The sequence below is a fragment of the Petaurus breviceps genome, unplaced genomic scaffold, assembly GCF_028583685.1.
Source record: "Petaurus breviceps papuanus isolate PSGF00001 unplaced genomic scaffold, PetGlider_PUasm1.0 229, whole genome shotgun sequence".
Lineage (NCBI taxonomy): Eukaryota > Metazoa > Chordata > Mammalia > Diprotodontia > Petauridae > Petaurus > Petaurus breviceps.
This window is the reverse complement of record NW_027185903.1, coordinates 4,159,983-4,176,969: the sequence shown is the minus strand read 5'-3', so window position 1 is coordinate 4,176,969 and position 16,987 is coordinate 4,159,983. Positions and strand designations below refer to the sequence as shown.

Sequence of the window (16,987 nt, the reverse complement as noted above, 5' to 3'; positions counted from 1 at the left end):
AAATATCTATTTGAGTGGGAAAAAGCTATACAAATCTTTTAGTGAAATATATTTTTACACAGTAATTTTATATAATTACTTTTCAGTAATAAACATATTACCTTTTTTTTTTTTTTTAAAGCAATCGGGGTTAAGTAACTTGCTCAAGGTTACACGGCCAGGTGTTTCTGGGTGGGTGCTAAGTGTCTGAGCCCGATCTCCAAGTGTAATAGTAATGGCCTTTAAAGATTCCCCTGTATTGGCTTGGTTTTTGGTTTGATTGTGTTAAAAGCCAGAGCTTGTTAATCCCACCTGTGGGATGGACTTGTTGATGTGAAAAGAGTGCTGAACTGGCAGGAGCTGGTGACATAGATTTGGAGAGACACAAGAGAGAGGCAGAAGAACTTTTTGGAAGCAGCACCTTTGGAGGCAGAGAGAGACTGAGAGGATTGCTGAGGGCCACTTTGAATTGCTCAGGACTTTTGAGACCTGCCACCCAGAGCTGCCAAGGACTGAGGAGACATGGCTGTTATGCTGGTACTTTGTCTGTTTTGATGTTGTTTTGCCAGATTTGTCCACTGGTGAAAGATAGTCCTGTTGCTGCAGAAGTCTGAGAACCTTTCTGTTGGTTCAAAGCTACTGAGACTGTTCTGCAGACAGAGAGTGAATACTGTCCACTGGTGAAGGACAGTGCTGTTGTTGCAGAATTCTTGGAACCTTGCTGTTGGTTCAGAAGCACTGAAGAAGGATTTTCTTGTATGTTTACAGAAATCCTGGAAGAGGGTTTTGCTAATATTTTCAGGGGTCCTAGGACTGTTCTGCAGACAGAGAATGAATTAATGAAGAGACTGGCAATGTATCTTGTGTACTTGCTAAGCTTTGTCTCCCCAGGAACAAAGATTGCTGAGAACTTGCCTCTTGTCAAGATGAAGAAAAGATCTCCACTTGGGTATTAAGTGCTGTGCTTAAGTTTGTTGTAACTCTGGGGTAGATTCAATTGTGATCCAGGGGTGGGGAACTTTTGACCTTTTTGTGTTCTATGATTGGATGTACTTTACTTATGATTGGAAACTAATCTCCATTTGAGAAGAGGGGCTTTGGACTAAATGAAGGTACAGCCTAGGGGTGGAGTAGTCTTTAGAAGAGGGACTTTGTAATTGATTAAATGAATATAATGTCCTGGGGTGGGGTAGTACTTGGAGATTATTTAATCACACTTAGTAAGTGCTGTATTTTAAATGATGTCATATTTTGATCTTCTCTGTTCTTAATTTGTCACTGAATAAAATGGAGAGCACCTATGCTGGTATTTTGAACCTTGGGAAGTTGCCTTTGCTTGGCATTACATTATACCAAGTCATCCCAACACTGGAGCCAGTGCTCTTACTCGCTGTGCTACCTGGCTGCCCCAACATATTACCTTTTCAAAAAATCTTTTTAAACATTTGATTTTAAAACTTTGAATTGCAAATTCTTTCCCTTCCTCCTTCGTCATCCACTCTTACTGGGAAGATAAACAATTCAATATAGGTTGTATATGTGTAGCTACGCAAAACATTTCCATAGTGGATACATTGCAAAAGACTATTTTTTCCTCCACCCTATCCTGCCCCCCCCACTTGTTCTATTCTCTACTTTGACCCTGTCCCTTTTCAAAAGTGTGTGTTTTCAATTTCCCTCCCCTCCATCATCCCCCCTTCTCATCCCCTTCCTCCCTACTCTCCTGTAGGGCAAGATACCCTACTTAGTGTATATGTCATTCCCTCCCTAAGCCAAATTCAATGAGAGTAAGGTTGACCCATCATTCCCTTTTGCCTTACTGTTCTTCCCCTCCACCTATAACAGTTTTCCCTTGCCTCTTCTATGAGATAATTTACCCCATTCTGTCTCTCCCCATCTCCTCTCATTACATATATTTCCTTTTAAAGATATCTCATTTTAGAGGTGTGGCCTATGTTGAGGAGGGTAGTCAATAAATATAGTAATAGAATAATTAACTTAATTCTAGTTTTCACCTCATGATTCTGCAATCTTATTCTCAATTATCCAAAGAATATAATTCTGCTGATGAATTTTTTGAAAGATCAAATAAAAAAAGGTGTCACAGAATTGAAGAAAGGCTAAAGCTATTATTTTTGAAAAAAGGAAGAAGGTATAGAGTTAAGCAAACTATAGACTACTGAACTTCCATTTCTGGCAAAATTCTTATTTTGACACATTATTAAAAAGATAACTTGTGAACCTTTCAAAAAGGTATCAATTATCACTAAATGTCAGATCTTAATGTTTAATCAAGAAAGGGTCAAGCCAGACTAACTTCATTTTCCTCTTTCACAGAATAACTAGACCAACTTAGGAAGATGCTACAGACATAACCTAACCAGATTTCTGCAAAATATTAGTCCTTGTGGAGAGGATGGAAAGTTGTGGACTATCTGATTACACTGTTAGAGAAGTAGGTGATTGACTGGACCAAAAGAGTATTCCTTAATGGGTCAATGCCAACTTGGACAGAGGCCTTAAGTGGAATGTCCCAAGAATTTTGTGCTTCATCCTGTGCTCCTTAACATTTTAACCAATGACTTGGATAAAGGCATATTAAACATGCTTGTCATACTGTGGATAACAAAACCGGAAGAGAAAGTTGACATGCCAAAAATAAGAATCAGAATCCAAAATGATCTAGACAGACTACAATAGCAAACAATTTAAAAAATTTAACAGAGATAAATGGAAAGTTCTAGACTTGGGTTTAAAAAACCAACTTCACAAATCAGGCCTGGGAAAGCATACACAGTTCATGGGAAAACCATGTAGTAGTCTGGTATAGTCACTACTTTAATAAAGTACTGAAAGTTCAAGCTGGGTACAATAGGCAAATAAGCTAATGCTATCTAAGAGGGCATGGAGAAGAACTGAATTAGAATATAGGGAGTGGCATTTGCCTTGTACTCTACCTTTGTCAGAGCTTTCCTTGAGTACCATGTTCAGTTTTGGGCATCACATCTTGGGAAGAGAGCATTGATAGACTAAAGTACATAAAGAAAAAGTCAACCAAGATGGTGAAAGGACTGAAAAAAAGGAGCTAAAGACGTTTAACATGTAGAAGAGAAGATTATGGGGGGATGGGAGAGGAATTCTCTTCACATATGTGAACAGTTGTAACTAGACAAGGGATTGGGCTTATGCCATTTGGCCCAATAGGAAAGAACTAGGAAGAAGAGAAGTTGCAGAGAGGCAGATTTACATTTAATATGGAGAAAAAATTTCTAACTATTTAAGCTATCCAAAATGGCAGGGAAATAGTGAGCTCCCCTCATTGAAGGGCTTCATACACAAGATGGATAATCACTCATCATGGATTTTTGAGGGAGAATTCTTGGTCAAGTGTGGGTTGGGTTAGATGGCCTCTGAAGTCCCTACCAACTCATAAGATTCTAGGATTCTGTGAACGGATGAATTCCTTTTGTAGAACTGTATACATCATCAAAACCCAAAACGAACCAAATGTAATCTTCAAATAGAGGCTCAAAGATTACTTGTCAAGAAAACTGCAGAGGATTCATGCTTTACCTAATTTTTGGTTGGTTAAATGAAAAAAATGTTGGAATTGGAGCCCAAGCATCTGGGCTTCCCGAATTTAAATACTAGCACTTTCTATTATCTGGTTTGGCTTTGGTAAGTTATTTATTTCATTTGTAAAATGAGTGGGTTGGCCTTTCCATTTATCTCTGTTAAGGTAATCTTTCCATCTATGATCTTATAAGAGAAATTCAACAATTCAAGGCACAGAATCATTGGATTAACTCAGACACCACAGTTGGATCGTTAGCCATCACTAAATGAATTCTAAGGTCCCTTCCAACTCTTAACATTCTGTGATTCTATGCTGTTATTATTATAATTAAAATAACTGACTGTAAACAATCACAACAATCAAATAAATTGATGAGTTTTACCTACTACCCTTTCTACTGATCTTAAACAGTAGAATACCTAAAAGTTGTCAAAAGAAGGGAAAAAGAGTTATGGGTAGGGTGAGTGAAAAAAAAAATAGTTGCATATGAAAATACACTTTGAGGCAAGAGAGCGACTCAGTTTCCATGACCCAATTCATCCTTGCTATCTCTACTGAGAGGTACACCACTATCCTTTAGTAAACTCTGGAATGTTGTGAGAGAATTCAGATATTTCTTCATCTTGGTCAGTATAAACAAACAAACCAAAACATTAACCAAAACAAGAAATTCCTATGTTATCTACCTTTTTCAAACTGTAAAGTTGGGGATGATTTATCAAATGTCATCTAGGCAGGCTAACTCACACAAAGATTATATCAAATTGTAAACTCAAATGTATCTGAGAGTTAAAAGAGGAATTCCTTTCATTGATACAGACTGTATGCCATCTATGCCTGCCCTGCCTGATGGGGGTCTTGTCCATGCTCTGGCTACAAGGGTCACCACAAAGAGTATAAGAAGCATGCCCCAAATGCTGGAGACCTTCCATTTTTTCCAATGGCATGAACATATAGTAGGATGCTGACTTGTCTACCTTTCATTCCTCACTCTTACCACATGACCAGCCTACTTTATATGATTCCTGGATGATGTCCTTTAATCCTGCCTTATGGTGTGAGGGATTTCCAATTCTTTGTTCTAAGGGTCCTTCCAGTTAGAATGATCTGAATTAGCAATATGGCCCTCTCCTCAGATGATCAGGTGCTAGAGCCATGATGACAATTATTCCCTTAAAAAATCTGGTGACATCAGTATCAAAAACTGGTCATCAGAGATAATAGCTGTACTAATATACCTATCAATCTCATTCTAATATGACACCTATTGATTTTACTCTAAGAGTACCTTTGTAGCCAATGAAACATTTCCCTGGCATAGACCCTCATCACTTTATGCTTGAACTACAACAGACTGCCAGTTGTTCTCCCCATTTTCCGATCTTTTTCCACTCTAGTCTTATCTTCCACTCAGCTGTCTGATCATATCACCCTCTTACTCAATAAAATTCTGTGGCTCCCTACTACCCCTAGGATCAAGTATAAAATGCTTTGTTTGGCTTTTAAAGACCTTCACAATCCGGCTTTTTCAGATTTCCTATGTTTTACTCCCTTTCATGTACTCTTATGATCCAGCCACTAACACTAGCCTCCTTGATGTTTTCAGAAATCTCCACCAACCAATTTTGGGTCTTTTCATTGAATGTCCTCCCCATGACTGGCCTGTTCTCCTTCTGCAAACTTTTTTATAGTTCCTACTGTCCTTCTCCAACCCCCAACTGCTAGTGCCTTCTGTCTGAGATTACTGCTGATTTACACTTTATATATTTTGTAAAATTTTACAGCTATTTATAGTGTTTTCCTCTCCATTACAATATGAGTTACTTGGGGAAAGGGACCCTATTTTTGCCTTTCTTCAAATCCCCAGAACTTAGTACAGTTCATGGCATAGAGTAAGTACTTAATAAAGGCTTGCTGACTGAGTTCAGAATTCCTCATGGGTTACAGAATTTCTATCTGCTCACATTTGCTATGCATTCATTCCTTATCTTTTGTGTAATAATCATCTGAGATCTTTGGGACCAGCGGTATTCTACACATTGCTGCCACATAGGAAAAGTGGGAAAATGTTAATGCTGTAAATATGTGCCTTTCCTTTAACTGAAAAATTTAAAGATCATTTAAAGAATTATGTAATGTCCTCAAAGCATTCTCTCATCTCTCTTCCCACCTGCTCAACCCTGCTGTCTATCAACACTAATAATGGTTTCTTGCTGGAGAGGTGGAAGATGATGGAGCATTAATAGCTGTTATTTTTCATGGCTGGAAAAAAAAACATTTTTGCTTCAATAATTTTGAAGATTTCTGATTTCATTAAGTTAGGTACTCTTCTCTATATACAAAAAGAACAACTCCTCCTTAATATGACTGGTTCATGAGTAGCTATGGTCAGAGATAACTAGAGATAAAGCTTTCTGAACTTACCTAGGTGGACCCTTGAATGATAGTCTGTATCTAGTCTTCATTTCAAAGCCATTTTGGGTTGGCAGGAGCTACCAAGCTTTACTCTTATATCATGTAGGGTGATGACAACATAGGTCTAGAGCCGAGAGGAGCCATTTAGTCCAACTCTGTCATTTTACAGATGAGGAAACTGAGGCTGAAGGAAGTTAAGTAACCAGCCCAAGGTAATACAGATAATCCTCGGATGAGGATTATCTGTATAAATATATGAATCCATGTCCTCTGACTCCAAAGTCACTCTTCCTTACCGTCTCTTCCAGAAGCCCAGGCACCTCATGATGGAAAATGCTATCTACATCCAGAGAAACAACTATGAAATCTGAAGGCAGATTGAAGAGCACTATTTTCTCTCTTTTTTTCCTTTCTTGTGGTTTTCCCCTTTTGTTCTGGTTTTTCTTTCACAGTATGACTAACAAGGAACAAAAAAAAAAAAAAGAACCCTAGTCACCTGCATATCATGCTAAGGCCTGAGGATTGGAGAAAAAGTCTCTTCTCTTTTTCCAACTTCATCAAAGCCCAGACAAGAATCCTCAGTGTGACAGACAATTTTATGTTACAGTCCTTCTCTAACAGCAAAGAAGTTCTTTAATTGGAAGAAAGGTTTGAGGGAGAGGACTGAAAGAGAAAAGAAGAAAACCCAAGATCTCCTGACAGGTATGGGCTTTGGACCCTTCCAACTTTGAGCTTTCCCATGAATTCTAGGAACCCATTCCCTGAACTCAGATCCCATGTTGTTTGCCAGAGGCAATAACAAATAATCCTTTTAACTGCCCTTTCACAGTGGTCCCCATAGTCTGTACCTGGCCCAACCCCAGACTGCCACTCTGGATTATAGACCCACCCTTGACCACCATATATATATGTCCATCTCCCCCATCTCACACAGTGTTTTAATAAACCCTGTTTCTGACCGAAAGAAGGCTTTGGTTGAATTCTTTCGTGGCTGGGCCGGCATCTGTTTCCCTTGAATTTTGGGATTCCCAGCACCTTTAGACCACAACAACACTCATACTTTTAAGAAGTTATACATAGAAATGTTTGGCATAACTACATATGTATAACCTATATCAAACTGCTCCTTTCTCAGTGAGGGGGGAGGGAAAGGAAGAAGGGAAAGAATTTGGAACTCAAAAATTTAAAAAAACATTAAAATTGTTTTTACATGTAATTGGGGGGGGATAACAAAAATCAAATTTTTAAAAAAGAAAGTTATAAAAAGTCTGAATATACAAGGGAGAGATTTTGATAGCATTTGTTCATATAATCCAAATGCAACAATGATAACTATTTATCAATTACTACTCACAAACATTTAGGCTAGATATGGTTTCTGCTGACATTCTAATAAGGAAATGAGAGCAACAAAGACAATGAGAACATACAATATAAAGTGGTAAGTATAACAGAGCATTATAAAAAGTGCTTTGTGAGGCCTACAGCTCAGAAAAGGCTTGGGGGGATAATTAGCATCTGAGTTAGGGCTTTTAATGGGTAAAAAGGAAGAGAGGACATTCCAGGGATAGCAGTCCAGAGTGCATTCCAGAGAACAGTGGGGGCCCACATTAAGAACTACTATGGGAATAAGGTTAAAAAGGGTTTAGGGAAGTTACTACCACATAACAGGACTCAAGTCAGTGGCATTCACATGATTTCAATCCCCTGTCCACTTCTCAGGCAAAAAACGACTATGGACTACTTATTCCAGTCATTCATTTTTAGCCAATACATACAAAGACAGATAGTCAGGCAGAAACAATCACCCCAGTGATATCCTTACTGAAAGGCAGCATTCTGTCTGAAGGGGACAGAGAATGGGCCTCAAGATCAGGAAGAGCTGGGTTCAAGTTCACTGCTGACAGATATTAGCTATGTGATTCTGGTCACTTAACCTCTCAGGGTCTCCAACCAACCCCCTAAAATGGTAAATGGCAGAGTAAGAACCAATTTGCATTGTAAAGGCACTTTTTTTTCCTGCTCAGGGGTTCCCTATATTAATGAAACCAAGATGCAGACCAAACAAATATAATCAGAAAAGCCTTAATATCTTGCCAGTCCAAATGCTTATAGTACTCAAGAACAAGAGATACTGAACAAGATTAACTGTATCCCCAGCTTAGCATACAATATAATACAATATAGGCACTTAAGAAGTGCTTAGTGACTGACTGTCCCCTATGTTTTCCCCCCTCATTCTTCATAACCTTGATAAAGCCTTGCTGTATTAAAACAGGAAATGCTTCCTTCAGGTCCAATTCTGTGCACTACAAACTCTTCACTGAAAGAAATTTCAAAAGTAGCAGCCTCTCAATTGTCTGAAAGTTAAATGCAGAAAGTTCACAGTGCACGGAATATAATACACTGACATAATTCTCTGCCCAAGCAGTATTATTATGGCAGAGGCCATAGTTCTCCTTGAATTTCCTAAGATTACAGACTCTAGAAGACTGGAAAGGCTTTGAGATTTACTAATGCCTATAGAGAGACACTCCTCCCCTCCCTCTTTGACAACCAGCTCCCAACAACAAATGAAAATCTTTATCTTCAAATGCCTCCAGAACTACCCTCAGTACCACAGAGATGACTATATTGGTGCCAACTCTTGGTAATGGTGGTCAATAGACTGTCAGTGATATGCCTGAGCACCCCAGGGTCCTGCTCCCCTTATTATCTACACATATTGGCCACTTCCTCAGCATAGCCCAAGCCCACTCTGGGATCAGGTTAAAGTTAATTTGGAAATCTGCATTTGGGCTGGAATGTAGCAGCTATGTAAAACAATCTTTTCAGACAGCTGGCTGGCCAGAGGTTTACCTCTAAGACATTCTAAGGAACTGACTGGAGACCCAAATAAGACCACAGTGCACAGAATATAATCATTGACATTACTCTCTATCCAAGCAGTATTATGATGGCAGAGGCCACAGTTCCCCTGGAATTTCACAGGATTACAAACTCTAAAAGACTGGAAAGCCTTTGACATTTACTAATGCCTATACAGAGATACTCCTCCCCTCCCTCTTTGACAACCAGCTCCCCCAACAACAAATGAAAATCTTTATCTATCTTCAAATGCCTCCAAAACTTCCCTCAGTAATACATTCTAGTGTCTAAATAATCCTCATTGTCAATATACATACCTCAGCTTAAAATACAATTAAAAATAAATTTAATCTACAAACCTTTCTCATCACCAGGTTTGCTACCGAGTGACTTTCTTCAGCTAAAGTGGCCCATACAATGTGGAAGAATGTTGTCCAACATCAGTGGAGGGAGTGCCCACATGAACAAAAACATGGACCTTTCAAATATCAAATCAATCTCTGAATCAACAAAACCCTTTCCGAGCCCGCCCAGTCCTGACTTCCTGCTATGCATTTTACTACTTTGTTGCATTATCTCTAATTACTAATCATAGAGCATAGATGACAAAAATTCTATAGTGAAATATACTTCATCAACTTGCCACTTGCATGAAAAAATTTAAGCAGTAATAGGAATATGAGAGCAAATAAACACAAATCTTGTATTCTCTCAACAACTTCCAGTCAATTATGATAGTGAAGATGTGATTTATTTTGGAATATCATTTGTAAAAGTCTTCTAGAACTCTCCCTAAGGATGCTGTAGTGGCAACCACACTGGCAAACCTAGAATGACTGCTAGCACAGCTTAGATCTGCTTTACTAGGAAAGATAGCTGTTCAAGGAGTCAACAATCTTTTTAATTACATTCATTAGTTCCTGGGAAAAGTCAGCACCCTAAACTTCAGAGAAATTACAAACAGAGAAAATACAAGTAGAGAAATAAAAACCAACAGACAGGGCTTATTAGCACAGATCGACAGATCCAATTATCTGACCAAGGCAATACATATATAGTTACTAGAGAGAGAAGCACCAACATCTGGCTTTTTCAAAGCCAGCAGGGGGGCTTCTTAACAGCTACCCAGAGTCTTTCATCTGGCCAGATCACAAGAACACTCTTCCAGTGAGTGAGCCCCAAAGCAAAATGCTAACCTCAGAGTACATATACCCTTTTTTAGAGGCAGAGGGCATCACAACCCTCAAGACTCAGTGACTAATTAGAAATTTACAAAAAGTGTGAAAGCCTGCCTACAATCAAACCTCCCCTAAGTAAATTTCCCTAAATGGGTTCCACCTGGGCATATTAATGGGCTGGGGAAGAGCTATATCCCATTAATATTACAGATGTCTTCTATGTGTGATGATTCTTACAAAAATTTTACATACATATGAGAGCAAGCATATGGTATAGTAGTTATTTTCTCAGGTGTCTTAATACACATATAATGTAATAAAAATATACTAAAATATATAATGTATTAATTAGCATTGTTAATAATCTTTTCCCTACACTTTAGAAATCTTCCCCCCTAGAAAAAACTTGTGAAAATGATCCCTCACTGATCTCACTACTATTTCACTCCCAGTGTAGACATCTTCTATACAGACTTGCTCTAATCCAGGTGCTTTGTCTATTTTTCCTCTCTTTAGTGACATTTCTATCTCTTCCATTAGGATTTCTGGGAGTATGATGATAGGGTTCAAGTAATCCCACTGTCCTTGAGGTTGAGAAGTGTGCTAGAAAAATCTGTTCAAGTCTTTTTTCTGTTTGTTGCCTTCTTCCACTTTAATTCTTAAATGCCCTTATGATGACTATTTAATTACTACTCACATTCTTTCCAAATTCTTTGCTATAAGATTTTGCAAATGAGTTTTTATTTTAAACCAATGCTGTCTTTTGGCTGCCATCTCTTTTGGTTTGGTGAGTAAGTTGTGTCCACTGACTGAGGCAGCTTTTGGAGGTGTCTCTGGGATTCTTGTGGTATCCTTGTTATGGCAATTGATTTATATTGGTTAAACTTTTGAATGAAATTATTAGTTGGTAACTATATCCTTTCTTCCACATATTACTAAATTTTCATTATGATGACTTGTTTGAACCTGTGGTATATGGCTGTAATGCAATATGATTGACAAGGAGGATGATTTCAGAAAAACCTGGAAAGGCTTACATGAATTGACGCATAGTGAACAGAACCAGAACCTTGTACACAGTAACAGCAATATTGTTCCATTGAAGAAGAGTTGTAAATGACTTAGCTATTCTCAGGGATACAATGATCCAAGACAATCCCAAAGGACTAATGATGAAGCACACTATCTGCCTCCAGAGAGAGAACTGCTACTGTTTGAATACAGACTAAAGCATGCTATTTTTCACTTTTTTTTTAGTCTCCTTGTACAAAATGGTTAATATGGAAATGATTTACATAATTTCACACGTATAGACTATATCTGATTACTTACCATCTCAGGAAGGAGGGAGAAGGATAGAATTTTGAACTCAAAATTTCAAATAAAAATGTTAATACAAAAAAAAAGAATGACTTATTTGAACAGGTCAAGATTGAGTTGTTTCAACTGCAGGTCAAAATTTTGTCTCATTTTTATTTATTCTTTCTTCTAGTTTGAACTAATTTTGTTCTTTGCTCCAATAAAGCTCATGGCCTGAACTGCAAACAATTGAATCAGGAATGATTCCCACATCATTTATGAAGCATTTTATATCTTTCAAATAGAATCAATTTCAGCTTTTGTGAAATTACTAGAAATAACCATATTCAGAGCTTATCCAGCATGGGAGAACCTAAATGAAGCCTTTAAGAGTCCCCACCACTCTGAGCATCTGAGTAAGACTTCAAAAACTTTTTTTAATTCAGTCTTTAATTTTATTTAAAATACCAGTCTGAAATACATCAGGGCAATTGGTTCTCAGGACAACAGAAAACAGTTAAGGTTTTTAAAAAATACTTTTTATTGGCTATATCATTTATAGAGAAGTCTGCTATTTGGTTATAATACTTCAAGTAGCCTCCCCCCTTCCTCAAGTGAAAAAATCACTTTACACATAGATATAAAGCAAAAGTCCTACAGAAAAGATTCATAAGTTCAGGGACCTGGGATTTATTTCAGCTTCATGAAGTCCCTTAAAATATTCAATTAAAAGCTAACTGACCTAATAGAGCAGAGATTTTTCACCTTTTTTGAGTCCTGAACCCTTTTGGCCATCTGGCGAGGACTACGGATCCCTTCTTAGAACAACATTTTTAAGCACATAAAATAAAACACATAGGACTGCAAAGGAAACAAATCATGTTTAAATAGTTACTAAAATTTAAAAGAAAAAAAAAGTTCATAGACCCCAGGTTAAGAACCTTGTATGAAGTCATGCTGTTTAACCATAGAATATGTGTGTATATATATGCGTGTGTGCATGCACACTCACATGTGTGTGCTGTGAAATGTGGCACAAGTATTCACACTGTGCTGTTTCAAACATGAGCCCGACCTGCTAAATTACTTAGTCTGACTGTTCCCAAGACAAACACACACAACTTTAATTAAGTTCACATAGAAATGTGGGGGAAAATTCTACTGAAGTAATTATAAACCTCTGGAGTAAGAGGTTTCAAGGTTCTGATTTCCTCCCATCCACCATGGAAACAATACAGATACAGTAAAGTGTGGCCAAGTGGAACAGCATAAGCATAGCCTTGAGGCAGCCCCTTTCTAGACCATGGCCTCCATTCTATTTTATTCCCTTTTGACCCAAGCCACCACACCTCCTTCTTAGAAAAAAAAAAACAACAACACAAAAAAACTGTTCTCAGTCTCTAGAAGAGACATTCCTCACTGGGCTTCTCCAAAGAAGTATTTAAATGTCTCCTCTCCCTTCCCTCCCCTTCCCCCCATTAAGAAGTATAGATAGGGGCGGCCAGGTAGCACACCGAATAAGAGCACCAGCTCCAGTGTCAGGACGACCTGGAGATCTAATCCCTGGCTCAGACACTTAGCACCACACCCAGAAATAACTGGCCGTGTAACCTTGAGCAAGTTACTTAACCCTGATTGCTTAAAAAAAAAAAAAAAGTATACATAAATAAAGGGCTGGCCTGGGAGCCAGGAAAAGTCTGGATTCAAGTCTCTACCTTCATACACAATGGCAAATCACTTGAACTCTTATCGATTTAGGAAACTCTCTTGGACTATTAGCTACCTATGTAGATTGATACGGTTATCTTTAGGACTAGGAGGACTCCATCTCTCTGGCATTTTCTCTGGCTGTCTCTCATGCCTAGAATGCTCTCTCTCCTCCATTCTGCCTACTGACATTCTTGGCTTCCTTTGAGTCCCAACTAAAATGCCTTCCTTTATTGGAAGACTTTCCCAATCCATCTTAATTCTAGTGCCTTCCTACTGTTAATGTTTACCCTGTATATAACTTGCTTTGTCAATTTTTGTTTGCATGTTGTCTCACTCCTTACACTGTAAGTTCCTTGAGGGGAGGGACTGTCTTTTGCCTCCTCCTTTTGTATCTTCAGGGTTAAGCCCAGTTGCCTGGTTGATGGAATCAAAGGTCCAGCCCTTACCCTAGCCTTATTCCCCCCAAAATGACCTCTAAGAGGTACTTAGAAAAGAAGCTCAAATTTCTGCTTTGAGTCCAAGTGTTTCTTTTGCTAGGTTCTATGAGGGATACAAAAGTATAATATATATTGTATAGCAACTATTCTGAAGGACTTTAGTTGTGTTAGAGAGGATCACAGGACCACAGATTTGATCCGGAAGGGGCTGTGAAGGTCATCTTACTCCAGAACTCTCATTTTACAAATGATGAATCTTAGATCCAGAGAGGTTAAATCATCTGCCCAAGGTCACACATGTCCTCAGACTATAAATTCTTTGCTACTGATGCATATCTCCTTTGACAGAATGTAAATTGGTGAGGGAAGGCACCATTTCATTTGTGTTTTTGTACTCCCAGCCCCAGCACTATGTTTGACAAAGAGTAGGAATTTAAGAAATGTTTGCTGACTAACTTGATCTTCAAGAATTGGTAAGATTTGGATTGATGAAGAAGAGGGAAGAGAACATTTCAGGAAAGAACAGCATGATTATGTTCCCTAAGGTACTAATTTCATGGACCTTAAGATACATAGGTTTGCTATGTGTACCAACCTGGACGTTCTTGCATTCTTAACTCCTCTCCACTCATGGGGCATCATATCCTTACCCGAGGGTGTTCTGCCCAAAGGAAGGTAAATTTTGATGGCTGAAACCTACCTAGTTAACTTGGTGTTTACTGGCTAGGTTTCTTTCTCAAAGCCAATTCACTCTGGATCTCACTGAATGGAAAACAATAGGTTCCTGCCCAAGCATCACTTGATGGTTATTTTTTGGGCCCTCCTGTAACTGTTTCTGTTTTGGCCCCAACCCTGAATCTTCCCCTCCCAGTTTGACTTTTTCCCTTTTTTTGATTAAAGGGGACATCCCTTGACTCACTTCTTATAAAAAGGCCTATTCACAGAATGAGCACTGCCTCACTCAAAATGAGAACTTCAAGACCTTAGGTTAAAAAGGCCAAGGCCTCACACTGCATCCAGGGCCATCTCCAGTCTTCCTCCTGATCTATATCTGGCCACTGGACCCTCTGGAAGAGAAAGTGAGGCTTGTGACTTTGCACAGCCCTCCCTCACTCATCCAATTCAACCATAAGTCCTGTCATCATCTCCCGGATGTCATGGTCCTCTTCAAGAACAAAGGACAAAACACACAGCAACTACAACTGGTCCCTAGAAGAACCTTAGGTGGGGGCATAATTTGGGTGGTGGTAGAAAGCAAAACATTTCATTCACATTAGAATTCGATGCTATCTTAACACTGCAAACTTCTAGGCTCAAAGAATTGACTCCACTATCAGGGACAGGCTGCTTTGATTGGTTATGGTTTCAGAAATGCCGCCAGCAAGTTTCCAGTTCAAGTAATTGGGTATTAAACTAATTCAGCCTGTGTTTTTAATAACTGGACCCATATGAAAAATACAAGGTAAGAGCAAAAAAATCTCCAAAGGTTAAGAATCAGAATCTTTTGCAACTGTGAGACTTCATGATTCCTAGCACAGGAAAACTAAAATTAGACTAAATACAAATAGAGAAGTGTAAATTTTCAAAAACTTGCCTCATTAACTAAGCACCCAATTGACTGGGGCTCAACACAAAGAATAGTTAGTTAAACATCTGCTTTGTATAGTATGGACATTCTGAACTTTTCAGATATGGACCTTTGTGACACTACGGATACTGGATTTGAATAAAAGGATGGAGACAAGGACTTTATAATGGTGTCTTGGGGAGAAAAATCCATCACATGTGGAGTCAGAGGAAGGGACTGGAAACCTGGCACTACTACTAACTTAGCCCAGTAAGCTTGGACAAGAAGCATTCATTCTCAGGGTCCTCAGTTTCTTCACCTGTAATTACGAATAGGTTGGGTTAGATAACCCCTAAGTTCCCCAAGGGCTCTAAATTATCTATGATCCTATGAGCTTGGGTAAAAAACTGGGAAAGCATGCCAACAAGGTTACTCACCCCATCTCACCCCACCCATCATCTGCTGCTCTTCAGTAAATAAGATGGCCCTCCCAGGATAAACTCATAATTTCTAATCTCACCACTGTAGGTTAAGTCAAGCTTTGATTGATAACACCTAGCTCAGTCAGGGTGGAATATCAAACTCCTCCCAATGCCTTCCTTTATAGAGGGCAGAGTCTACTGCTCTGCCTGGTTTCAAGATGCCCCTGCTAAGCTCCTTCAAGGCAAGACCTGTCTTTCCTTTTATTAATTGTATCTCCATTGCTTAGCACAATGCCTGGCAAATAGTAGACGTCTAAAATGTTTACTGGATTATACCTCTCCACTGTCTGAATAACAGATAAAAGGTCTGAGATGAATAAAATTCCATGAAGGAAAAAGAGGTTTGTATCTGAAAGATATGGCCTTTCTTAGAGGGTAATGCACTGGAAAAACAATATTCCTCCTCTTCCTTTACTATTTTGCTCTAATAACTTTCTACATTAACAGTGTTATCTAGTGGAAAATGTTAGACTTGGAGCTCAAAAATGCAGGTGTTGATCCTGATTCCATGACTAATTCAATATTTATTAAGTGCTTGTGTGAAAGGCACACAATTCTATCAATCAAACACAAGCATTTAAGCCCACATTATGTGCCAGTGCCAGGTACTGTGCTTGGCATTAGGGAGACAAAGACAAATAGGAAATAGTCCCAGCCCTTAAAGAGCTTCCATTCTATCAGGGGAAACAACATGTATACAATAAATATGTATTAAATATATACAAAGTAATGGGGGTGGGGATGGAGGCACTCAAAGCCAGGGGGAATGGGGAAGGTCTCCTGTACCAAGTGGTATTAGAGCAACAGATTCTAAGAGGCAGGGTGCATGCTGGGGCAGGGAGGGGGGATAGCCTGTGCAAAAGCAGAGGGGTGAGGGAGGCGATAACATGTGGAAGGAAGAGCAAGAAGTCCAATTCACCTGAACTGCAGAGATGGAGAAGAGTAACAAGTAAGTCTGGGAAAGTTCTGGAGCCAGACTGGAAGGGCTTTAAACACCAGAGAAGTTTGTATTGGATTCTCAAGGTAAAAGAGTCACAGGGGCTTATTGGTCGGGATTACTATGTGATCTCTCTCCAAGACAATTCATAACCTTTACTATTCAGTTTCCTTGACTTGTAAAATGAGGATTAAAAAAAACTGTGATTGCACATAGTTCAGGCCCTGATTGGCCCAGAATTAATATAAATAGCAATTGCTTTTATTGTGGTCAGAAACCCTAAGGGTCTTTGCCTCCCAAATACATTTAAAAAAATATATTTTTATTTTTTCATTTTTGACTAGATAAAGAGGCTATTCTTTGACTCAATTTTTATTAAGCCTTAATCACTGAGTAGATATTACTTCAGTCAAATTGAGATCTGTTAAAGACCTTAGTTTGAAAAGGTCAAGGTCTCTGACTACATCCAGAGTCATCTCCAGAGGTCCTGATCTATATCTTGCCACTGGACCCCAGATGGCTCTGGAGGAGAGAGTGA

The 16,987-nt window shown here is 38.8% G+C and overlaps 1 protein-coding gene across 9 annotated transcripts in view; it reads right to left on the bottom strand.

The window, feature by feature from the left end:
- The window catches only part of RAI14 (retinoic acid induced 14), a 183,390-nt gene that overhangs the window by 52,412 nt on the left and 113,991 nt on the right, over positions 1-16,987 (bottom strand). The window contains exon 1 of one of the 9 annotated variants that reach the window (XM_069096112.1): positions 9,199-9,299. The exons of the other annotated variants lie outside the window; for them this stretch is intronic. The gene's annotated coding sequence lies outside the window, so the exon portion shown is untranslated. Of the gene's footprint in view, positions 1-9,198; positions 9,300-16,987 lie in introns of those variants that run through there. 9 annotated transcript variants of the gene reach the window in all.